This window comes from Rhinoraja longicauda, chromosome 27, assembly GCF_053455715.1.
Source record: "Rhinoraja longicauda isolate Sanriku21f chromosome 27, sRhiLon1.1, whole genome shotgun sequence".
In the NCBI taxonomy this organism is placed as follows: domain Eukaryota; kingdom Metazoa; phylum Chordata; class Chondrichthyes; order Rajiformes; family Arhynchobatidae; genus Rhinoraja; species Rhinoraja longicauda.
Window position 1 is genome coordinate 19,263,145 of NC_135979.1, and position 24,293 is coordinate 19,287,437.

The 24,293-nt window shown below is 42.8% G+C and overlaps 1 protein-coding gene across 16 annotated transcripts in view; it reads right to left on the bottom strand.

The window, feature by feature from the left end:
* The window catches only part of LOC144606790 (disks large-associated protein 2-like), a 583,035-nt gene that overhangs the window by 287,108 nt on the left and 271,634 nt on the right, over window positions 1-24,293 (bottom strand). The gene's annotated exons all lie outside the window — the stretch shown is intronic.

Here is a 24,293-nt window from a genome sequence, read left to right on the forward strand (position 1 = left end):
GCTGAGAATTGTGGTCAGAGCCCAGACCACCACGCCAACAAGCCTATCCCCTTACCATGGACTCCAACTCCATTGCTGCAGGCTAGCAGCCAAGGACCACATCCCCCCTCCCCATCTCCCCTCTCCTGTTGAACAGATTATACAAAAGCTTGATAAAAATCATATTCAAGAACAGCTTCTTCCCTTCTTCTCCTCAGACTATTGAATGGACCTCCCATTATTTAAGAGTCATAGAGTCATACAGAAAGGGATCCAGCCCTTTGGCCCAGCTCATCCATGCCAACAAAGGGCCCCATCTGAGCTAGTTCCATTTGCCCACATTTTGCCCATATCGCTCTAAACTTTCTCATTCATGTAACTGTCTAAACGTTTTTTAAAGATTGTTATTGTACCTGGCTCAACTACTTCCTCAGGATGGAAACTTGTTCCAGAGAGCCACCACCCTCTGAATGAAAATGCTTCCTTTCATGTTCCTATTAGTATAAGAAAATAACTGCAGATGCTGGTGCAAATCGAAGGTATTTATTCACAAAATGCTGGAGTAACTCAGCAGGTCAGGCAGCATCTCAGGAGAGAGGGAATGGGTGACGTTTCAGGGAAGAAGGGTCTCGACCCGAAACGTCACCCATTCCCTCTCTCCTGAGATGCTGCCTGACCTGCTGAGTTACTCTAGCATTTTGTAAATAGGTTCCTATTAAATCTTTCCCTGTTTTACTTTAAACCTTTGCCCTCTAGTTCTTGACTCCCCTACTCAGGGTAAAAAAAAAAACTCTTTTCATTCACTCTATCTATCCCCTTCATGTTTTTTTACATTACGCTTCTTATTTAGCAATGAACAACCGCTGACATTGGTTATCACCCCCCGATGTTGGTTTGGCTTGGATGATACCAAAGGAGCTGTAACAGAACAGGAAGATGGGCACAAAATGCTGGAGTAACACGATGAGTCAGGCAGCATCTCTGGGCAAAAGGAATAGGTGATGTTTCGGGTCGAGGCCCTTCTTAAGACTGCCTTTGTTTCACCTCTTATAAGAAAATAACTCCAGATGCTGGTACAAATCGATTCATTCACAAAATGCTGGAGTAACTCAGCAAGTCAGGCAGCATCTCGGGAGAGAAGGAATGGGTGACGTTTCGGGTCGAGACCCTTCTTCAGTCTGAAGAAGGGTCTCGACCGGAAATGTCACCCATTCCTTCTCTCCCGAGATGCTGCCTGATCTGCTTTGTTTCACCTCTATTCCCCTTAACTTTCTTATCCATGTAACTGTCTAAATGCCTTGTAAATGCTGTTATTGTACCTGCCTCAACTACTCCCTCTGGATAGAAACTCGTTCCATATCACCCCTCTGAGTGAAAAGGCTTCCCTTCAGGTTCCTACTCAATCTTGAATAGAATGTGAAGCTGAGGATTTATTTTCTGTGCAACAAGTAATAGCTTTGAGTGAAAAGTTGATTGGAGCAGATTTTAAAATCCTAACTTTATTCACATAAGATGTAATGGAAAGGGCTGTGGGGAATGAGCAAAGGAATGGGTCAAACTCTTTCAAAGAACTGACACAGGCACGATGGGCTGAATGGTATCCTTTCTGTTAATAAAACTGGATTGTTCTTTTAATGAACTGCCTGATCCATGATGTTCTGAATAGCCTCCTTCCATCTTCTATGTTCTATAATTCTACGACAGTCTCTGATGCAGAAAGATAAGCCCATGGATCTGTGCTGTCACTTCTGCACAGTCGTTGGGAAGTGTTGGGATACGGTAACTCGGATGAAGCATTAACTTGAAGCCTTTGTTTTGATTTCACTTCAGATGGATGCTGAAGATCCCTTGGCACTATTGAAAAGAGATCAGGGAGTTCTTCTGGTGTGCTGCCAATACTCTTCCTTGAAACGAAAAATAGACTATTCAGCCATTCATCTTATTCCGTTGTACATTAGAATATCTACTGTATTTGCCAACAGAACAACACAACCTGTAGTACTCGAAAATCAATTGTGATGAGCCCGAGAATGTGAAATGTATCTGAAAGATTTTTTTTAACAGATGTATGAAACAACCTCAACTGCGTTAGTATTTCCCAGATGAAACGGTGGATCAATACTCCTGTGGACCTGTGCAAATAAGCTTCCGGTGCTAACTCTTTGTTACGAATACAAGAGGGAGGGGAATGGATCCAGGATCAATGAGTTAGTGAGGCATTAGAATCATAGTACCTACTCTCTGTGGGTTTAACATGGGAATCTAAAGCAAAACACAGTTTCAGTACAATTACACAAATGCGCCAATTCACTATTTGACAATTCATCATATCAGCTCAATCTCAGCAATTAAACTTTTCTTTTACATTGGCACTCCTGGTTCCCTTCCTGAACTCCCCCACCCACCCTTCTCCTAGTTTCCTTCCTCCTAATCCTCCTTTGGTTCCCTTCCCCAAAACGTTCCACTTCTCCTGGTTCCCTTTCGCCCAAGGCTCCCTCTTCTTGTGATCACTTGTTCCTCCCCCCAAAACCTCCCTCTCGTCACCTATTCCTTCTCTCCAGAGATGCCGCCTGTCCCGCTGAGTTACTCCAGCATTTTGTGTCTATCTTCGGTTTAAACCAGCATCTGCACTCTCTCTCTTCCTGCACACGCTATCTTCTGGTTCCCTTCCTGAAGCCATTCCCACCTACTATCGCTTATTTCCTTTGAGATGTCTCCCACTGCACAATCAGCTCCAGAAAAGAAAAATCAAGTTGCAAATAGTGAAACATTAATAACTCAGCAATTCACTTAAACATTTACAAATTAACCCACAATTATGACAGTAATGTAAGTTATTACTCGCATTCTGTAGCGTAATGGGTTATTGAGATTCATTGGAAATATTTTCTGAAATACTGTATATATTAAGATATTTAAACCAAAAGAGTCCACCCATAATAATGCAGGCCCAGAAAGTCTCTTTACATTATTGGTCTTGTATCAGATAACATAAATCTGATTCTTGCAGCAAATTTTATTTCACAAATCGAAACCAAGGCACCATTGACTTGGATGTGAGCACAGTTTAAATGTTGCTTATCAATCACTTCTGCCACTTTATTGCCTTTTCCTACTTTTCCTGTCATTGTTTTTAATGGAAGGATTGCACTATTATTTTGCAGGGATCACGGTGGCTTGATTTGTATTATACATCTCACTTAGTTTATATTTGTTGCATGAATCATTTACAAGCAGTTTTATGCCTTCAGGAAGCTTATTTTCATTTATTTTATAATCATCCAATAAAGGAGTTACCTATTACAGATGAAACATGTTATTTTACTTGAAGATACATTCTGAAGATATATTCCATGCTGTTACAGTGCCCTCCATAATGTTTGGGACAAAGACCCATCATTTACTTATTTGCCTCTGTACTCCACAATTTGAGATTCGTAATAGAAAAAATCACACATGGCTAAAGTGCACATTGTCAGACTTTAATAAAGGCCATTTGCCATGTAGAAATTACAGCAGTGTTTATACATGCCCCCCCCCCCATTTCAGGGCACCATAATGTTTGGGACACAGCAATGTCATGTAAATGAAAGTAGTCATGTTTAGCATTTTGTTGCATATCCTTTGCATGCAATGACTGCTTGAAGTCTGCAATTCATGGACATCACCAGTTGCTGGGTGTCTTCTCTGGTGATGCTCTGCCAGGCCTGTATTGCAGCCATCTTTAGCTTTTGCTTGTTTTGAGGGCTAGTTCCCTTCCGTTTTCTCTTCAGCATATAAAAGGCATGCTCAATTGGGTTCAGATCGGGTGATTGAGTTGGCCACTCAAGAATTGACCATTTTTTAGCTTTGAAAAACTCCTTTGTTGCTTTAGCAGTATGTTTGGGATCATTGTCTTGCTGTAGAATGAACTGCCGGCCAATGAGTTTGGAGGCATTTGTTTGAACTTGAGCAGATAGGATGTGTCTACGCACTTCAGAATTCATTATGCTACTACCATCAGCAGTTGTATCATCAATGAAGATAAGTGAGCCAGTACCTTCAGCAACCATACATGCCCAGGCCATAACACCCCCACCACCGTGTTTCACAGATGAGCTGGTATGCTTTGGATCTTGTGCAGTTCCTTCTCTCCTCCATACTTTGCTCTTGCCATCACTCTGATATAAATTAATCTTCGTCTCATCTGTCCACAAGACCTTTTTCCAGAACTTTGGTTGCTCTTTTAAGTACTTCTTGGCAAACTGTATCCTGGCTATCCTATTTTAGCAGCTAACCAGTGGTTTGCATCTTGCAGTGTAGCCTCGGTATTTCTGTTCATGAAGTCTTCGGCGGACAGTGGTCCTTGACAAATCCACACCTGACTCCTGAAGAGTGTTTTTGATCTGTCGGACAGATGTTTGGGGATTTTTCTTTGTTATAGAGAGAATTCTTCTGTCATCATCTGTGCAGGTCTTCCTTGGCCTGCCAGTCCCTTTGCGATTAGTAAGCTCACCAGTGCTCTTTCTTCTTAATGATGTTCCAAACAGTTGATTTTGTTACGCCTAAGGTTTGGCTGATGTCTCTAACAGCTTTATTCTTGCTTCTCAGTCTCATAATGGCTTCTTTGACTTTTATTGGCACAACTTTGGTCCTCATGTTGATAAACGGCAATAAAAGTTTCCAAAGGTGATGGAAAGACTGGAAGAAAGACTAGGTGCTGAGATCTCTCTTATACCTGCATTCAGGAGGCATTTAAACACACCTGAGCAATTACAAACATCTGTGATGCCCTGTATCCCAAATATTATGGTGCCCTGAAATGGGGGGACTATGTATAAACACTGCTGTGATTTCTACATGGTGAAACCAAAATGTATAAAAATACCCTTTAATAAAATCTGACAATGTGCACTTTAACCACATGTGATTTTTTTCTTTTACAAATCTCAAATTGTGGAGTACAGAGGCAAATAAATAAATGATGGGTCTTTGTCCCAAACATTATGGAGGGAACTGTATATCTTCTTTTACTCTCCTTAGTCAATACAACAGTTATGTTGGCCAGCAAGTACAGACGGCAGGAGATTTGAGAGAGAAGGCGTAGTCAGTTATGTTTTTTTCCTCCATTCGTCCAGCCCTTTTTAGTGAAGGGACTTAGATGGTGGAGGGGAATTTTTTTTAATTCCAGTGACTACACAGAACTTTAACAATCAGTTATTGAACACGGACTACTGTTACGTTCTCGGTAGACTGACGCCTGGTCCCATTTTCCGCACTGCGTTAATCATGTACACCAACAACCTTGCAGCTTTCTGGCAACCATCACAGAAATGACCAGATTTATTCAGCTGTTGAAAGTTATGGTGGTTGTGAACTCACTGCTCACGAGCGCAGTAATAGAGTTGCTGAACTACTGTTCTCTCTGGTAATAGACCTGCATTCACTGCTTTCCCAGAGATGGAGTTGTCAAGAAATTCTCATGCTGTGGGAACAAGAATGCTGGATTGTTAAGGATGGCAAGATTGCTCATTTTTATCCTAAGCTGGAGAGAATTCATCTTCTCCCAACGATACCAAAATTGAGGGAGTGTGCTTTTATGAAACATGCGTGGATTGAGAAATTCATTGCAATGCTGCATTGTTGAAAATAGTTTTGCCTGGTAATAAATGTGCACTCAACTATTTAGTATTTAGATACTGCATGGAACAGGCCATTCGGCCCACCAATTCTGTGTCGACCAGCAATCACCCATACACTGGTTCTATCCTACACACTTGGGATAATTTACAGAAACCAACTAACTGCACACCCGCATGTCTTTGGAATGTGGGAGGAAACCGGAGCAACCGGAGAAAACCCACGTGGTCACAGGGAGAACGTACAAACTCCACACAGACAACACCTGTAGTCAGGATCGAACCTGGGTCTCTGGCGCTGTAAGGCAGCGACTCTACTGCTGCACCACAGTTACGCTAAATTTCTGGGTTATGGCATGTCTAGCTGGGCATCGTCAATCACACTTGCAATTCCATAGAGTCTAGGTCTACATTGTCCAGTGGACAACGGTCTTTTGTCACTCAGGCAACTAACGTGTTCTTGTAGGACAGTGCTTCCCATTAAATCCCATACTTGCTTCTTACCAACCCATCACTACCAACCCCGGCAGCCAATCCCATGCACTTCAATCTAATCCCCAATCATCCTTAAACCCAATGCACAGTTATCCCCAGCAAGGCAGCCTTGACTCTCCGCTTCTTTGGAGCACTGACAACCCCAACAGCTCCAATCTCTGATGGCTCCAACCTCCTGAACTCTTGATTTTCCCAACGGATGCCCTGATCTCCCTCCTGGCCCTGATCCTCTGATCCCCAGCGGTACACACCCTCCACCAAGAACTGTTGGTCAGTCTCTGTAACCGTCTTTGACCATCAGTCCTAACTTCCACACAACCCCCAGGACTTGCTCTTGTCACTTGCTGTGTGCTGGTCCATGGGCTGCACATAGATAACGCTCGTTCTTAAGGTTGTAGTTGTGAGTGCACACCTGTAACAGTTGGTGGCATGCCTCACACCAACTGTGAACTCACCTATCAATAAACAGTACAATTCCAAAGCTGCAGTTTCTGGGGAAAGGGGTTATTAGTAGGTGATCGAATCTTGTTGAGCAAGCACTTCCCTGTGCTGCATTATTAGTTGAAATTTCACTCCGTAAATTAATTTATTTTGAGATTAGTGTCAAACAGGCAAACTCGCAGCCCCATCAACTAAATTTTGCAAATCAATGTACCTGTTTGCAGAGCCCACTGCAGTAGCTGCGAAACACTTCTCTTTATTGAATACCAATTCCTGTTTTTTAAAAAATCCTGACAGCAGAAGTGCATTGGGCATTAAGAGTAGGGTTTGGTTGGAAGCAGTCGAGTGAATAACCCTGCATGAAGATAGCCACGCTCTATTGCTCTCTGGGTAACGCAATCAATAACAGGCACTTATTGGACTCAAAGCAAACCATGCATTTGATAGCCTGTTTGCACATATCATTGCCCGAAAGAAAGCAGCAAACGTTGACAAGAAAACATTCAATGGTTCCTGCAGACCGACATTGATTAGGTGCTGTGCTCATGAAAATAGAACATAGAAAAGACCTTTACAGGAACAGGCTCTGAGGTCCCAATGTCTGTGCCTAACATGATGCCAAATTAAACTAATCTCCTCTGCCTGCACATAATCCGTATGCCTTCATTTCCTGCATATCCACGAGACTAACTAAAAGCCTCCTAAATGCCACTATGGTATTTGCCTCCAGTACCACCCTTGGCAGCACGTTCTAGATGCCCACCATTCTCTATGTAAATAAACATGCCCCGCACATCTCCTTCAAACTTTGCTCTCTCAACTTAAAGCTATGCCCTCTAATCCTTGACTACCCTACGATGCCTCTCATAATTTTATATACTGCTATCAGGTCTCTCCTCAGCTTCCCCCTGATGTTTCAGAGAAAACAATCTAAATTTGTCCAAGCTCTCCTTTCAGGTAATAGCCTCTAATCTCAGAAGCAATCACGGAAGCTTCTACTGCACCCTCTCCAAAGCCTCCACATCCAATGAGTATATTATTCATAGGGCAAGAGGCCAGTGATGCAAAATATCATAGCACCTTAATCGAAACGTATAAGATTATTAAGGGGTTGGACACGCTAGAGGCAGGAAACATGTTCCCAATGTTGGGGGAGTCCAGAACCAGGGGCCACAGTTTAAGAATAAGGGGTAGGCCATTTAGAACGGAGATGAGGAAAAACTTTTTCAGTCAGAGAGTTGTAAATCTGTGGTATTCACTGCCTCAGATGGCAGTGGAGGCCTATTCTCTGAATGCATTCAAGAGAGAGCTAGATAGAGTTAAGGATAGCGGAGTCAGGGGGTATGGGGAGAAGGCAGGAACGGGGTACTGATTGAGAATGATCAGCCATGATCACATTGAATGGTGGTGCTGGCTCGAAGGGCCGAATGGCCTACTCCTGCACCTTTTGTCTATTGTCTAAGCCGAAGGCATCATGCACTATAGAGCTGCCTGCCGCATGGCAAGACCTTTGGGGTCCACAAGGATGCAGGTTCCAGGGCTATGAGATGGGAAAGGTGCCAACTAGACGTGGTGGAAAAGGGAGAAATCAGACATTTGTGGACAAGTAGGGTAAACAATAGCCAGATTCAGGCAGAATCTGAAACTCGTACTATTTTCCTTTGAAGGTGATTTTTAATTGAAGTAGAATTTTGAAGAGCGCAGGAATTTGGAGCTACATGATGGATTTCTGGGTCAAGAAGTACAGGGCGGAGAATAGTATCATCTTCTATTGAGTTGTGCTGGCATTTATGCTATTCCTATAATCTCTCAATTTGCATCAATTAGTGGAGGATTTCAGGCGTCTCTGATTGGATTTGGACGACCCATTTTCACTTGTGACTCTTTGAGCCAATTAATAGATCTTTTCTCATAATAAAACACTTTTAGTTGCTGTCTAGAGAGAGTGGCCCTGACACACACCTGTATCCCCATGATATTTCACTCAGATGTCTGACACGCTGTTCTCAACAGACAATGAACCTTGTGAATGCACAAGAAAACTCACTACATATTTTGTGCAGTGTGGTTCATTCAAAGACCCATAGTTTTATGTGTCAACAGTGTAATTTCTTCCCTCAATGACACACAATTTATAATAATGGGGTTCAATAAATTTAATTGAATAATGAAATATTAAAGTGAAACGGCACCTCCTCCATCATTCATCAAGTACCCAGAGACAAATTTATTTCTGAAATGAATGATGTTCAAAACCCACGTGGTGCTGGTTTGAAGGCAACAAAAATGATGAGGGTATGTATTCCAACCAGCAGAAGCTTTTGTTTGTCATGTTGTCAAGCCAATTCTAGTCATACATTATTCATTCTATCACTACAAATTTCTGGTGGAATCAAGTTCTGGTGCACTTAATCAATTGGAAAGCTGGAAGAACAATGGTATTTTCTGCAAATGAATGAAAACTTGTGCAAGAAAATTAGTATTCCACATCAGAGAAGAAACATAAAAAATTGTCACGTCATAAACGTGGTACCAGATATCAAATTTTGCATATTTCAATTGTTTCATATATATTATAATAATAATATATTTTTATTTTATAATTATTATATATTTTATATATTTTATAATTATTATTATATATCATATATATCTATACATTTATATTTATATACATATATTGATTATGACCCCCAAGATTAGTGGTGAAGTAATGCACACTTTATATATATTCACAAAATGCTGGAGTAACTCAGCAGGTCAGGCAGCATCTCAGGAGAGAAGGAATGGGTGACGTTTCGCTTCAAGACCCTTCTTCAGACTGAATTCAGACTGAAGAAGGGCCTCGACCCGAAACGTCACCCATTCCTTCTCTCCTGAAATGCTGCCTGTCCTGCTGAGTTACTCCAGCATTTTGTGAATAAATACCTTCGATTTGTACCAGCATCTGCAGTTATTTTCTTACACTTTATATATATATGTGTGTGTGTGTGTGTGTGTGTGTGTGTGTGTGTGTGTGTGTGTGTGTGTGTGTGTGTGTGTGTGTGTGTGTGTGTGTGTGTGTGTGTGTGTGTTTACATACACTTACATGTATATACAAACATTTACACCCACACGGATATACACACGTATACACACACACATACATAAAAGTGTTTCTGCCTTGCATTACCTCACCACCAAGCTTGGGGTCATAATCAATTCAGTTGAAATGTACCTTGTAAGTAAGTAAAAGCTCTTTGCACCTAAAATCAATCCACGGGATACAGAACTGTTACAATGAATTTTCTTAGACATTTATGATTGGCTACCTTGTAGTATATTTTCCCTGGGATTCTGATACTTCTGAAAACAGTTCATCAAGAGACTATTTTCCTCACGGAAATAACAATAAAATAGTGCACGACCAAAAATAAGCTGCAGCCCAATCATTTGTCTTTGTTCATCTTAAAAGAGAGAGGTTTATGTCCGGTTGGGGTTTGGAAGGGAATTTTAGAACAATTCACGTATTGAATCTTAACTGTGCAGCTTAATAAAATACAATTAACTGAACAGCTCTTAACAGTACAGATTTCAGCCTTTTACCTTTGACACAAATATATTGCAAAATATGAAGTGATTTACAAAATATTGCACGTTTTTTTGAAGCTGGGTCCGCACAATGGGCGAAGTGTAAATTGTGACATTGCAAAAGAAATGCGGTCACCAGTAATTCTTCAGGACATGATCTGAGTAGCAAAGCATTTGGGATGAACAATATCTAAAGAGAAATAAAATCTTAGATCCTGCAGTACAAGCAGAGACAAAATGGAAGTAGAACCAGCACTTTACAATCACTGGCTGCAGAGATAAGATGAAAGGCAGCGTGAAAACACAGAGGCAAAAAGGAACTGGGAAGTATTAAAGCGGAATTAGTTTTGATCAGTAAAGTGGACAAGAAACCAAAAAAAGAAGGGGGCTGATAGAGATAAGGAAAGCAAGTCTCAAAAGAGTTCAGGAGCAGCTTCTTACAACAATTAGGCAATTAAACACTGCAACCTCCAAATAGGCTCCGAACTATATAGATTTGGGGACATTATTTTTTGACTTTGCACTATTATTGTTTATTTATTTGTCTGTTTGTGTATGTTTGTGTGTGTACATACATATATAAATACATACAAGCATACACACATGCATACATACACACATACATATATATGATATATATATATATATATATATATATGCTGAACTTTTTTGTTGTATTTTGTGGGATTTAAAAACATGCTATGTTTATTATCTGTTGTGCTGCTGCAAGTAAGAATTTCATTTTGGGACATACGACAATAAAGCCCTTGACTCTCTTCACGCCTGTGATTTTAAAGACGAGACTGTATATTAGCATTGAATGATCAGTCTGAAGAAAGATTCTGAACCAAATCGTTACCTGTCCATTCCCTCCCCAGATGCTGCCTGAGCCGGTGAGTTCCTCCAGCACTTTGTGTTTTGCCCAGGTTTTCAGCATCTGCAGTCTCTTGTGCCTCTCAATGAACAGTTCTCATCTATTGCCGTTCAATGTCCCTCTACCACTCCTTATTCTAATGCTGCCCTACAAATCATTTTCTCACATATGCCCATCAACTCCCTTTTGATTCTTCTGCCATTTAAACTTACTCAACTACATTTTTACATTGGCAAATTAACCTCCTCGTACAGAAAATGTGTAGGAAGGAACTGCAGATGCTGGTTTACATTGAAGATAGGCACAAAATCCTGGAGTACCTCAGCGGGTCAGGCAGCATCTCTGGAGAAAAGAAAGAGGTGATTCTTCGGGTCGAGACTGTATCAAGTCGAGGAGTCTGAGGAAGGGTCTTGAGCCGAAAAGCCACCTATTCCTTTTCTCCAGAGATGCTGCCTGACCCGTGGAGCTTCTCTCGCATTTTATGTCAACCTTTTGGCACATCTAAGGGAAATGGCCTGAAACTGGGGCTCCCGGGGAGGGTAACGCACCTGGGCTCAGGTGAAACAGCACCTCTGGTCAGGACTGAAACCCGGGTCACTGAGGCTGTGAGACAGTGACACTAACTGCTGCACATGGATTATAAGCTTAACACAGGTGCCAGGTGCGAACATATGGTGCTTAAGGACTTGCACTCTCACTGCTACTCAGTGAGGTAGCCATCAGGAATTCTTAACTTTGTAAAAATGAAAGCTATCTGCTGTGGAAATATATCTGGAAAGAGTGCAGGTGATCAAACATGTCTCATTTCTCCAGCTGTTACATAAGAAATCTGTTGGGAAAGAGAAACAAGAGAAGGGCTATCTTCGTCAATGGATAAGACAAGAAAAGCTTCAACAGCAACGAGAGTGGATAACTCCAAGGACAAATAACACATCGAATAAACCAGTCTCACGACCTATGTGGCATTCGCAGTTTAAAGTAAAACAGAAAATGCAGTGGATCTGGCAGACCTGTGAAGAGAGAAACAGCAAGCGTTGACATTTCAGGATAATGAGCATCCACCAGATTGAAGCTCACTCTCCAATTGAAACTCTGGTTCAGGCTTAAACACTATGCAGCAGATGAAAGGAACAGCAGATGCTGGTTTATACCGAAGATAAACACAAAGTGCTGGAGTAACTCAGCGGGTCAGGCAGCATCTCTGAAGAAAAAAGATGGGTGACATTTCGTGTCGCAAGCCTTCTTCAGACTCCTGACAGTTTAAATAATATGCTCCCATGCTTACAAACAGATCTCATTGCCTGACATGTTTAAAGAAAATATCATTCTTCTTGCACCCCCTAAAGGAGCTGTTGTGAGTTGTGTATGTCATATCATTTTTGCATATAATTAGCTGCCCCCCCCCCCCCCCCCCTTCACCCCTCACCCCTCAATTTCTATGCCTGAGTTTCTATTTGTGGGGAAAAAGAATGCTAGTCATCCGAAAATCACGATGGACTTCAGACGAAACATGTTTGGAATGCTTGCACTGAAGGGATAACTCGGGGAACATATGAAGGAGACGGGAATTCATTCTCTCTTAGTTTCCACTCTATGACAGATTGGTGGTGGGGAAGATGCTGAAGCCAATTATTAAAGAAGTAATAACGGCGCATTTGGATAGCAGTAAAAGGATTGGTCCAAGTCAGCATGGATTTATGGGGGTAGAGTGTTGACATGGATAGAGAATTGGTTGGCAGACACGAAGCAAAGAGTAGGAATAAACGGGTCCTTTTCAGAATGGCAGGCAGTGGCGAGTAGAGTGCCACAAGGCTCGATGCTGGGGCCACAACTATTTACAATATATATTCATGATTTGGGTGATGGAATTAAAAGTAACACTAGCAAATTTGCAGATGACACAAAGCTGGGTGGCAGTGTGAACTGCAAAGAGGATGTTAGGAGGTTGCAGGGTAACATGGACAGGTTGAGTGAGTGGGCAGATGCATGGCAGATGCAGTAAAATGTATATAAATGTGAGGTTATCCACTTTGGCGGCAAAAACAAGGAGGCAGATTATTATCTCAATGGTGTCAGATTAGATAAAAGGGAAGTGCACCGTGACCTGGGTGTCCTTGTACACCAGTCACTGAAAGTAAACATGCAGGTACAGCAGGCAGTGAAGAAAGCTAATGGCATGCTGGCCTTCATACCAAGAGGATTTGAGTATAGGAGTAAAGAGGTCCTTCTGCAGTTGTATAGGGCCCTGGTGAGGCCGCATCTGGAGTATTGTGCAGTTTTGGTCTCTTAATTTGAGGAAGGACATCCTTGCTCTTGAGGCAGTGCAGTGTAGGTTCACGATGTTAATCCCCGGTATGGCGGGACTGTCATATGAGGAAAGATTAGAAAGATTGGGCTAGTATTCACTGGAATATAGAAGGATGAGAGGGGATCTTATAGAAACTTATAAAATTATAAAAGGACTGGACAAGCTAGATGCAGGAAAAATGGTCCCAATGTTGGGGGAGTCCAGAACCAGGGGCGGCGGTCTAAGAATAAAGGGGAGGCCATTTAAAACTGAAGTGAGAAAATACTTTTTCACCCAGAGAGTTGTAAATTTGTGGAATTCTCTGCCACAGAAGGCAGTGGAAGCCAATTCACTGGATGGATTTAAAAGAGAGTCAGATAGAGGTCTAGGGGCTAGTGGAATCAAGGGATATGGGGGGAAGGCAGGCACGGGTTAGTGATTGTGGATGATCAGCCATGATCACAATGAATGGTGGTGCTGGCTCGAAGGGCCAAATGGCCTCCTCCTGCACCTATTTTCTATATTTCTATGTTTCTATTCTCCTTGTTCTCCTTCACTGCATCTTCTCTGCAACTTAAAACATGCTTGATTTTTAACCTTTCCCAATTCGACAAATGGTTAATGACCTGAACCCTTGATTCAAATGATGATTAAACTGAGAAAAGGCACAAAATGCTGGAGCAAACTCAGCGAGTCAGGCAGCATTTCTGGAGAAAAGGAATAGGTGACATTTCGGGTCTTGACCCAGCGTCCCAGCATTTTGTGTCTTATCTTCGGTGTAAATCAACATCTGCAGTTCCTTCCTACAAATTAAAAATGAACCTTTGGCAGCTGGTGGACCAGGACCTCACTGAGAAAGCCCCTGTGGTGTGCTCGCCCATGTCAAAACCATGCTCCCAGCAGAAGACTGCACCCTGAGCCATGCTGAATGAAAAGAGAGTGGGTCAACTGACGATCATTGCCAATGCCTCCATCTTTAGTGACTTCCGAGCTCTCCTCCTTCACCATTCTCCCTCTTTGCTTCTCGTGTTTATTGGTATCTTCTTCACACTTCTGAGTCGCCACTTGTTTTTCTACCTTTGCTTGAGGTTTACTGTTTCTTAACCATTCCTTTCAATCTGTTGCATTCTTACTGTGAACCTTTCCTCATTCTGCCATCCGCTCATTACCGCTGCCTTCCTCCTGTTTCACAAGCCACTACATAAGTATTCATTCATCCCGGAGTCATAACTTTAACTGTTTTTGATCTTTGAGGGTATTGTCAATAAAAATCAAATTATTTGGTTAGCGTCTGCTGATATCGGTATTGACATGCTGGGAGCTGTAAATGCCAGATGGCCACCAGTAAATGCACTCATTTAAATCGGGAGTTCTCGAGCTCGACAGTGGACAGGCTGTGTAACTCACTGTGACAAGGAATAGCCGTGAAGAGGAGAAGAACTACATGTGAACTACAAACGTAGGCACAGACCAGCAGGGCCAAGCAGCCTGCACTGACCATTCCATGTAATGTGCGTTACGTGTGGGATTGTAACTTCAAACACAAGATCCCAGCATTTTTTGCTAGGGTTCACATAGCTACTGTGGGGTGAGTGAGAGCTGCTTTACATCCTCGTCATCCACCCTGGGTAGTTCTACGGAAATGGCAACATTTGCAGCAAAGCGTCAACTACGGTACTCTGAAGCACCAATTGGCACTTTTGATTGTTGTAGTTGACATACGAAAGAAGAAGATAGCTACTGTGAAATGGCAACCACAATTATTACAGTAAAAGTTGCTCAGATATTAGCAGTAATTGTATTTCCGTAAAAAATAAGTATAAGGAATAGAAATGCACTAAATACATTTTTCAACTGCATAATGTTCTTCCAGTGCTTCTTTATTTTTTGTTTAAACTTTCATTTTGTTGGTTCTCAATGATGATTCTTTTCCAATGTATCGGCTATTTTTTAATGTTACATGATAAAGTTACTTATCTATATTTTTCTGGAGTCCGCACTATTAGGTAAACTTCGATTGGTTGAAAAACCACTGCAAAATTTAGTTTCCCAGCCAATTGGAGCTTCAGGTGTTATAGTTTGAACTGGTGGCTTTCCATGAAGTAATCACATTAATACCAGAAAGGATATGATTTTTAATCTTCCTCTCCAATGCGAAGCATAATTTGTATAACTACCGTCGCTCCCATGTTAAAAGTTCTTGTTACTTTTCGTGATGATCAAGCAAAGGCACAGGGATTCTTTTGAAAATATCTGCCTCACCCGGCAAGCAGTGTGAGTTGTTCAAATATTGAATTTGACAGGAATGCCAGGGTCCTCCAACAATACTGGAGCAAAGTGAGATGCTTTCCACTGACATGCTCTCATCAATTCACTCTCATTCCTGCAGGCACCATAAATTGAACAGCAGTTTGGAGCAGAAAACCCCTGCAGTACTGTTGGATCAAGGCTGTTCCGATGCTGCTTTAACTGAGCAGTGTGCAGCTGCAGAAAAGCGATAGGTTTAAATCTGATTTTATTCTGCAGTGGCATGGGACGCTGGTGGGTTTGAAACTGCAAGCAAAAGAAAACTCAGGATGTCACCGAATTGGACTGTTCTTCTGTTTCTTCCAAACAATTTACAAGATAATTTATTTATATTTCAAGGGCGTCTGCACATTCCTCATTCGGACTTGTTGACAAGCATGTTACTGCCCACAAGCACAATTATAAGGAGCAAAAAGAAACCTCTACACTTAATTTAGACACAAAATGCTGGAGTAACTCAGTGTATCTGGAGAAAAAGGATAAGTGATGTTTCAGGTCGGGATTCTTCTTCAGACTGAAGGAGGCCCCCGTTCCAAAACGTCACCTACCCCTTTTCTCCAGAGGTGCCGGGACCAGAGGTCATAGAGGTCATAGCCTCAGGATTAAAGGAGGTTCCTTTGGGAAGGACTTTCTTTGGTCAGAGGGTGGTGAATCTGTGGAATTCATTGCCACGGAGGGCTGTGGAACCCAGGTTAGTGGTTCCTTTAAGGCAGAGATAAATTGATTCTTGATTATTATGGGTGTCAGGAGTTAAGGGGAGGGCGTGCAGCGTAGGTTTACTAGGTTAATTCCCGGTATGGCGGGACTGTCATATGTTGAAAGACTGGAGCGACTAGGCTTGCATACACTGGAATTTAGAAGGCTGAAAGGAGATCTTATTGAAACGTATAAGATTATTAAGGAGTTTGACACGTTAGAGGCAGGAAACATGTTCCCAATGTTGGGGGAGTTCAGAACAAGGGGCCACAGTTTAAGAATAAGGGGTAGGCCATTTAGAACTGAAATGAGGAAAAAAAAATTCAGTCAGAGAGTTGTGAATCTGTGGAATTCTCTGCTTCAGAAGGCAGTGGAGGCCAATTCTCTGAATGCATTCAAGAGAGAGCTAGAGCTCTTAAGGATAGCGGAGTCAGGGGGTATGGGGAGAAAGCAGGAATGGGATACTGATTGAGAATGATCAGCCATGATCACATTGAATGGCGGTGCTGGCTCGAGGGGTTGAATGGCCTCCTCCTGCACCTATTGTCTATTGTCTAAGGCAGGAGAATGGGGTTAGGAGGGAGAGCCATAATTGAATGATGGGGTAGACTTGATGGGCCGAATGGCCTAATTCTGTTCCTATCACATATGAACATGAACTCCAGTACATTGTGTGTTGCTCTTTGGTATAAACCAGCATCTGCCATTCCTTTTCATGACAGCTGCATTAGGTACCATTTCACTCTGGATCACTCCAATATCATTAACAAGTGATTGCAAATTGCTCACTGCCTTTTTAAAACATCTCACAAGCTTTGACTGAGTGCAGATCTAGCCTGGGCAAAGTAATTAACCTTTACCAGCTCACTGATATCCCAAACTAAAATGGCCAGAATCCCCCACCTCCAATATGCAATACGATTTGCATTTATATAGAACCTTTTAAGACCTCTGGGCATTCAAAAGCACTTAGCTGTTAATGAAAAGCAGTAACAAAATACAATCGATCAATGACAAAACCAACATTTGAATCGAACGGAATGCCAAAACATTAAAGAAAAGAAATAGGTGACGTTTCGGGTCGAGACCCTTCCTCAGACTGAGTCAAGGGAGAGGGAAACTAGAGGTATGAAAAGGCACAGAAAAAATCAGTGCCGGCGCCGACAACCAAAGAGTCCACAATGGTCCATTGATGGCTGTGGAGGTGATAACAAGGAGATACAAACAGTAAAACCAGCAGGACGACTCGGGTGAGAATACACGATATGGACAAAGCAATGGATTCAGTGTTGTTAAGGAAAGGAAGCCAAAATGGTTCATAACCCACTTCTCTGAAGATGGACTGGTTGCAGTGTATTTAACAAATAAATTCCAATGCAGTACCGTAGTAGGAAAGTATTCCTGTTCGTAGTGCAAGGCTGGAGTGTGCCATATTCATCTCATCATCTGAAGCTAATGAAATGCTAAATCAAATAAATTAGTCTCTTTTGATGTATAAAAGGCTAGACATTGGGCCAGCCCCGTTTTTTTCCAGTGTAACCCAATCCAATGTCAAAATCACCTGGAATAGATTGCATCAATAATCATCTAAAGATGGGGCTTCAGCCCGAAGCGTCACCTAGTCCTCTTCTCCAGAGATGTTGTCTGATCTGCTAAGTTACTCCAGCATTTTGAGTCTATCGTCACCTGCTGAATCTATAAAACTGGGCAGGGCAAATATGGCACAGCTGCGTGAGCATGCAGGACATTTTCCTGCCAAATGTACCCCAGTGCATGGCTTCACCAGTATACCCATTATCACTTACATCAGCATGAATCAGAGCTCAAAGCCCCACACAACGCCTCTTGTTACAAGACTCCACCAGTATGAGGAGCTCATTGCACTAGGCTGCTGCTTTTCACAGTCTATAAACACACTCAGCTGAAACATTGGGAAGCTGACTGGGCATTTTCAGAACTAACTGCAGGCTGTTCACACATTTTCCAAAGTCCACTGATTTTACTGCAATTAACCCTGAGCGTTATTTTTTCTTTATTCTAAGACTGCGAGATATTCATTCAATGGCTCCCTCAGCAGCCACACTGCTGACACCATTCTGGTACAGGTGATGTCCATATGGCCACAGTTGGCTGCTCAGGTGAGTCACGGATCTTTGGACATGAGGGACAGAGATGTCCATGTGCGAAGCGTAAATTCCTCAGCAACCTCACACCCTCTCCATAAAATACACCTTCCTCAGATCAATTCTGCCCCATGGGTCTAAACAACAGTTGAGATCTTGAATCCTCTGGACCTCTGCTCAATTTGGCTGGTCATCATTGCAGCCACAGTGGTTCAAAGCAATGCACATGGCCCATAGCTCAGACTGGCCTTCACTGCATAGGGAGGTGAATTGAGGGGTGAACATTTAATATCATTTAATGAAGAATTATTCAACAATGAAAAAATCCTCGTCAGACTTCAGTTGAGATTTGTGGTAAACCATTCAAGCTGCATAACAAGACAAAAGTAGAGAGCTAATGGTGTGCAGAACACCCAAATGGACCTAATCATGTTGGCCTTTGTGTCGTTAATGTTTGATAATTCTACAATCAGTAGCATCATACATTCTTGATTAAGCCACAATCTCTTACTAACCTTTTCTCATCAAATCCTGTGGTTTTTAATCCTATGCATCAAGGGGTTCCTCATACAGGAGTAAAATAGAGCAGATTCTCATCTCGCCATGCAATCTCCCTCAATTTTCTTCTGCGTGTCATAGAAGTTCCACCCTCAAAGGTGTCCATGATAAGTATGGAACCATTGGAGGATTAGAGCCATAAGGTACTAATGATTAGGATTACCATATATTCATTGACAGAATAACACAGCACACGTGGCACTTCTTCAGCGGTACCAGATTGAGAAGCATTAATAATTGAAAGGATCTAGCTGTCCTTGTACACAAGTCACAAGAAGCTAATATGCAGGAGCAAGTAGGAAGGCAAATTATATGTTGGCCTTTACTCCAAGGAATCTGAACATAGGAATCTTAATGCAATTAAATAGGGCCTTGGTGATAAAAACACCTGGTACGTTGTACACAGTTTTGGCCACTACCTAAAAAGGATGTACTTATCATGGAGGGAGTACTTTGAAGAGTCACCAAGCATGTCTCCTGGAATGACGAGTTTGGTAGACGAGGTAGACTGGCCCAATGGAGATTAGAAGAATAGTGGGCGATCTCAGTAAAACGTACAAAATTTTTACTGGGCATTTACGGGGTGAAGACAGAGAGAATGTGAGGTCTAGAAACAGCAGTCACAGTCTCAAGGGTGAGGCCACTTACGGCTTCAATGTGGAAAAGTACAGATGAAGGTTCTTGACCCGAAACATCGTCTGTCTATTTGCCTCCACGGATGCTACTGGACCCATTGAGTCCCTCCAGCTGCTCTCCTTTATTTGTTAAAGATTCCGACATCTGAGGTCGGTCTCTTGTGCCTCCATGAGGAAGACTTCTTTGCCCAGAGGGTGGTGAACCTTTGGCAGTCTCCACCTCGGAGGACACCAGAGGCACAGTCACTGAGTGTATTCAAAGCAGAGCTCAAGAGGTTTCTGAATATTAAGGGCAACAGGGTAATGGGAACAGTGCAGGAAAATAAAGCTTAGGCCGAAGATAAGCCATGATCTCGATGAATGACAGAGCAGCTTTGAAGGGCCAGTGCACCAGCCTTCAGCAGTGAAGAAATAGTTTTTAAGGGTAAAGCACTGTGCAATTTCATGATGGAGCATAGTATTGGTAAAGGTTTACTATAGGTGTATTATTATCAAGTGTACCGAGATACAGTGTAAAACTTTGTTTTGCATGCTAACCAGGAACAACATACCACACATGAGTACAATGTGTAAATGAGAACTGTGTGGCCTTGATGACCCATGAGAAATCATTGTATTAGATGGGAAGATTGTATTAGATTGTATTAGGGCAAACTAAAAAGAAAGCATTCAGGGATGTCTGATTATGGTGCAATGGAAGGTGAATTGTGTCTTCCTGAGACATCTCAACGCAAGGCGACCTCTCGGGTCCAAACGACTACGCTGCCATTGCTGCCATTGCTGCCATTGCTGCCATTGCTGCCAGCTCAGTTGAGTGGGACATCTGACAGATGCTGAGTCGCAGGTGTCTGGTCCCTTCTTCTCCTCAGAGAAAGTTCTCCGCTTGCAATTTAAGAAGGACTTTGCAGATGGGCATCAGTTGTGGGAGGTGGAGTTCACATCTCTGCTGCTAAGAAAGGGGGCTATGTTTGCTCTGATGAGGAGTGCAAGCAGCCGACATGTGCTCACTCAGGAGCAATCTGCTGATCTACAATGCAGCATCTCTCTGCAGCTCACGATGCTGTCCGTGTTCATCTGCTCAAGGGTGATGTCCATGTACACATATTCATGAGTGATGTCCATCTACGGGTGTTGTCTGTGTTCATGTGTTCACGGGTGTTGTCTGTGTTCATGTGTTCACGGGTGCTGTTTGTGTTCACAGGTGCTGGCCATTTTCATGTGTTCACGGATGTTGTCCGTGTCCACGTGTGTTGTCCGTGTCCACGTGTTCACGGGTGCTGGCCGTGTTCATGTGTTCACAGGTGTTGTGTTGTCTGGGTTCATGTGTTCATGGGTATTGTCTGTGTTCACGGGTGTTGTCAATGTTCATGTGTTCACCGGTGTTGTCCATGTCCACGTGTTCACCGGTGTTGTCCGTGTCCACGTGTTCACCGGTGTTGTCCATGTCCACGTGTTCACCGGTGTTGTCCGTGTCCACGTGTTCACCGGTGTTGTCCATGTCCACGTGTTTACCGGTGTTGTCCGTGTCCAAGTGTTCACGGGTGTTCTCCGTGTCCACATGTTCACCGGTGTTGTCCGTGTTCATGTGTTCACGGGTGTTGTCCGTGTCCACGTGTTCACAGGTGTTGCCCGTGTCCATGTGTTCACAGGTGTTGTCCGTGTCCACGTGTTCACGGGTGCTGCTTCTGTGTCCATCTGCTCACAGTTGCTGTCCATGTCCATCTGCTCACAAGTGTGGTCCCTCGGTCTATCTGCTCACTGATGTCATCTCTCTGTTCAATGGGGGCAGCAATTTGCTTACAAGTGGCATTAGTCTGCCCCAAGAAGCCAGCAAGCTGCACGCTGATGGCAGACAGCTTTAAGCTTTAAACTCCTCCTGAGTGAAAAGATCAGATGTCTAGCTAGAACATGATGATAACAAACAAGCAGATAGATTTTTCCCCCACTTCATTACTCCGTAAGACTTCGACGGTACAGCAAAGATCTGTCTGGGACGGCCCCACTCACCACCAGCCAAGTGAGGTCTTGGTGCTTGCTGGCCATTCTGGTGATGAAGCATTTTGGCAGACAATCTGGGCAGTCTGCACAGTGAACCATGCCACTGGATCAATGGAGTCCTTGTCCTGCAGTGGCTGCAGGATGTTCCGTGCTAACCACTGCACGATGGACTTGTGGTCAAAGGTATTGGTCTGGAAGAACCTTTCCACCAAGGATGGGTGCTCTGGCAATGTCCAGCTGACTGGCACATTGTGCACCATCAGTGCCAGGCCCATCCTTCGCAATACCGGGGACAGCTAGTATCTCGGTAGACCCAGTCTGAAGAAGAGTCCTGACGCTAAACGTCACCCTTTCCTTTTCTCCAGAGATGCTGCTTGACCTGCTGAGTGACTCCAACATTTTGTGTCAATTTCCAGGTAGTATCTCAGCAGGTACTGACATTAGGTGCCTCCGTGCTTTGGCTCTACGCACAGCCTGATGGAACCACCTACGAAGGTGGCCATCAGGACAAGGGATACATTGGGCCCTGGTGTCTGTGGACGTGCACTGTGACTCATCGGAGCCGCTCCGTCTTTGATCCCCAGATGAACTGCCCAGCTGTTTAACAAGGCAGAGGAGCAGGGAACTGGCCACAGTTTCACCAAGTATGGCAGCCCTTAGCCCACATCCCCTCCGAACCAAACCCCCAGCACCTTCAGGTAGTCAGACCTTATGGTGAATGGAACAGACAACAGGTCTGGCCAGTTGCTGAAGAACATGGCCAAGCTCTTCCAACACTCTGTTCACTCTGGCTCCCAATGGCAACTCAAGCTGGTTGCAGATGCTAATCAATCTAGGTTATGAAAAAGGGTCTCGACCACAAACGTCACCCATTCCTTCTATCCAAAGATGCTGCCCAACCCGCTGAGTTACTCCAACATTTTGTATCTATCTCCGGTTTAAACCAGCATCTGCAGTTCCTTCCTACACATTATGGACTGTACTGATGCATTAACTGGTAACATCTGTGTTCCCACAACTAAGAAGTCCAGCTACTTTTGATGAGCCTGGTTCACTCTACAAATATGTTATGTAAGAGCTAATAGAAAGGGTCAAATGTACCACAGTAATTAACATATTTTATAACAGAACTTCTCCAGAAATGTGAATTATTCATATACTTAAGCATTTTGTACAGCTAACTAGCCTTGGGCAAATTTAGTTTATTAGCATATTATAAAGAAAATGCGCCCAAAACTAAATTCTACTTCTGAAAGAATCTGATTTAGCCTTACTGATAATGTTGTGGATTAGAGTGATTATGATAATTAACAAACTCATCTTATCATAATAAAATCCTGCTTTTACATCTCAGCTGGTTATTCTCAGTCAGATGGTTCTTTGAGTAAAATTAGATAGAATTCTCAAGCTACAGGAAAGAGACAAGCGCGTCTTTACGAAAACAGCTGTGGGAATGCTACTTGCAATAGTACCCTTCAATGCAAGTTTGTTAAAAATTATAAACTACAAGTTCAGAACGAAGACCTGATGAAGAAATGTGAATGCAACAGTGGTCTGTGTCCAATTACAGACACAAAGTGCTTGAGTCCAGTCAGTTTAGTATATTGTCACGTATACCAAGGTACCATGAAAAGCTTTTGTTTGGTCCAGTCAGCAGAAGACAATGCATGATTACAATCGAGCTATTTACAACGTATAGATTCATGATGAGGGTAACTCAGCGGGTCAGCTAGCATCTCCAGAGAAGATGGATGGGTGATGTTTCGGGTTGGGACCCTTCCCCAGACTCAGACTCTGGGGAAGAATCCCAACCTGAAACATCACCCATCCTTTATCTCCGGAGATGCCGTCTGACCCGCTGAGTTACTCCAGCACTTTTTCTAACTTTGACATAAACCAGCATCTGCAGTTCCTTTCTACGCATCTTGGCCAATCATTTGCTCATATCTGGTTTCTAACTGATTTTTATCAGAGTTCATTATTTTGAAGTGGTAAGGTGAATACGAAGATGGTTAAAAAGTTGTAAAGGTTAACTATCATTTTTGTTTCTAATCTTGTCACAATAAAATAGAATCTATTGGTGAGTAGCGACAACCATTAAAAGAATTTCACAGTGAATCAAAAACCTCTTGAAGATAAATAGTCCACAAATGGAACAGTAATCTGAAAGTAAACCAAAACAATCTAATTGCATCTGCAGTTATTTTCTTACACTAATTGCAAATCATAATACCTAATGAGTCTACGGGTGGGATGTGAACAAAATGAGAAATTCAATTGCGTGGACATCCACCAGTAGCTGCTCAGATATTTTTCCCCTACCCTTTTGAATATTTATGATTTAAAAAGAATCAAATTCCTTTCTAGAAAAAAAATACAGCACACTGTGAGGACAGAAGAAAATGCAACTCTTCAAGCACTAGGCATTGTGTTATTAGTTCCAAGCTTTGGTGGAGGCAGCACTGAAACCAAATGATTCAAATTCAAAAAGGGCGACACGGTGGCGCAGTGGCACAGTGGTAGAGCTGCTGCCTTACAGCGCTTGCAGCGCCGGGGACCCGGGTTCGATCCTGACTATGGGTGCTGTCTGTACGGAGTTTGTACGTTGTTCCCATGACCGTGTGGGTTTTCTCAGAGATCTTCGGTTTCCTCCCACACTCCAAAGACTTATGAGTTTGTCGGTTAATTGGCTCGGTAAATGTAAAATTGTCC